Source organism: Octodon degus, unplaced genomic scaffold, assembly GCF_000260255.1.
Source record: "Octodon degus isolate 3935 unplaced genomic scaffold, OctDeg1.0 scaffold00076, whole genome shotgun sequence".
In the NCBI taxonomy this organism is placed as follows: domain Eukaryota; kingdom Metazoa; phylum Chordata; class Mammalia; order Rodentia; family Octodontidae; genus Octodon; species Octodon degus.
In genome coordinates this window covers 462527-464177 of record NW_004524652.1, presented here as the reverse complement: position 1 = coordinate 464177, position 1651 = coordinate 462527, and the positions used below count along the sequence as shown (strand labels likewise).

The window sequence follows — 1651 nt, the reverse complement described above, 5'->3', positions numbered from 1 at the left end:
GCTGGCCACACACACACACACAATAAATAAATGTAATAATAAAAAAAAAGAAGTATAATCATTAAAAAAAAAAAGGTAGTAAACTTTCATGTTTATTAAATGTATTAAAAAAAAAGAAAGAAAGAAAGAAAAGAGAAGAAACATGCTCTGCAGAGTAAGTGTAGCCTAACTAAAGATAAAAAAAAATACAGCCTGCAAAGGGGTGAGCCACTGACAGAGGTAGCCTGAAGGAGTCTGTCTTTTGTATCCTCCACTCTGTCAGGTTAGGGCAGCCAAGACCGCTAGGACGGGCAAGCTTGAAGCAAACAGCGATATCTTTATTTCAGGCTGGGTGCAGCCTGGTCAAGGGCTAGAAGACCTCAGAGTATGCGTTATGGAGGGAAGTACAGGATGACAGTGGTGACATTCTGTAGATTTACAGGATTTCCTATAAGCCTAAGGACGGTCTGGGAGCCATCCTATGAACAGATTCATTTTCAGCTCTCAGCCTGAGTGAGGAGTTTTTGGCAGAACCGGGGTTGAACTCAGGCCCTTGAGCTTGCCGGGCAAGCGCTTATTCTACTGAGCCGTCTCCCCAGCCCAGCTATTCCTTTCAGATGGAGAGGACTGTGGAATCCCTTCAGGCCAAGGAAGCGTTTTTCTTGAGAAATGGTTCTGTTTGTACTTCTGTTTATAAATTTAATTTTTCTTTTTTCCTTTTTGGCGGAACCGAGGATTGAACTCAGGCCTTTGCGCTTGCAAGGCAAGTGTTTATTCTACTCAGCCATCTCCCCATGAGCCATCTCCCCACTCCTGCCTTATTTGGACACAAGAGTGTATATGATTCCAGTTTTGAGTTTTAAGAACAGGCAGATCCTTTTGTATATGTGAGCAGTGTTATTTCTTATGTGCTATACAAATAGTTGAAGGTTAATTAGCAGAATAACTATTAAGTAGTCATGCTGCCAGTCTCCTTCAGACAAAAACTTCATGAAGTGTTTAAAGATTAGATTATTAGCATATCTTTGTCTACAAATACATGACCATTTATTTCAATTCTGTTTTACAGAATAGTGACTTCAAAAGTTTGGTATAATGTGATGGATCATAGCATAGAATTTAGGATTGATAGTCTGTGGCTGTATTTTAGCTTCAGCAGTGTCTTTTTAAAATTTTTTTAAAAATTATATGTGTGTGTGTGTGTGTGTGTGTGTGGCCAGCTCAGCCCACCAGGGGGCGGGGCTGGCTGGCATGTGGTGCTGGGGGATTGAACCGCGGCGCGGTCCCTGTGATTTGCTAAGCTTGTTCTAAGTAGGTGCTTTAGACCACTGAGCCATCTCACCAGCCCCTAGCAGTGTCTTTTTAAGATACATTGTCTGAGCTTAAAAATTCTTTTGCTCAGGGCCAATGAGATAGCTCAGGAGACTAAGACCTACTTAGACAAGCGCAGGGACCAGGGTTCAGGTCCAGGTGTGGCCCCAGTGCTGGGGAGGCTGAAAACAGAAGGATTACTAGGAGTCCAAGCTGCATAGTGAGACCCTGTACCAAATACATAAATTTTTTTAAAAATTCTTTTGCTTTGAACAGTGGGTAAGATTTTCCTACACTATTTTTTTTAAATTTTATTTATTTATTTATTTATTTGTGTGTGTGTGTGGCCAGCTCAGCCCAC

At 41.5% G+C, this 1651-nt stretch overlaps 1 non-coding gene across 1 annotated transcript; it reads left to right on the top strand.

Moving 5' to 3' along the window:
- Nucleotides 1-840: 840 nt before the first annotated feature.
- LOC111818006 lies at nucleotides 841-964 on the top strand. The gene has a single exon (XR_002822088.1). It is a non-coding gene; the product is annotated as a small nucleolar RNA SNORA19 (small nucleolar RNA).
- The last annotated feature ends 687 nt before the right edge of the window (nucleotides 965-1651 follow it).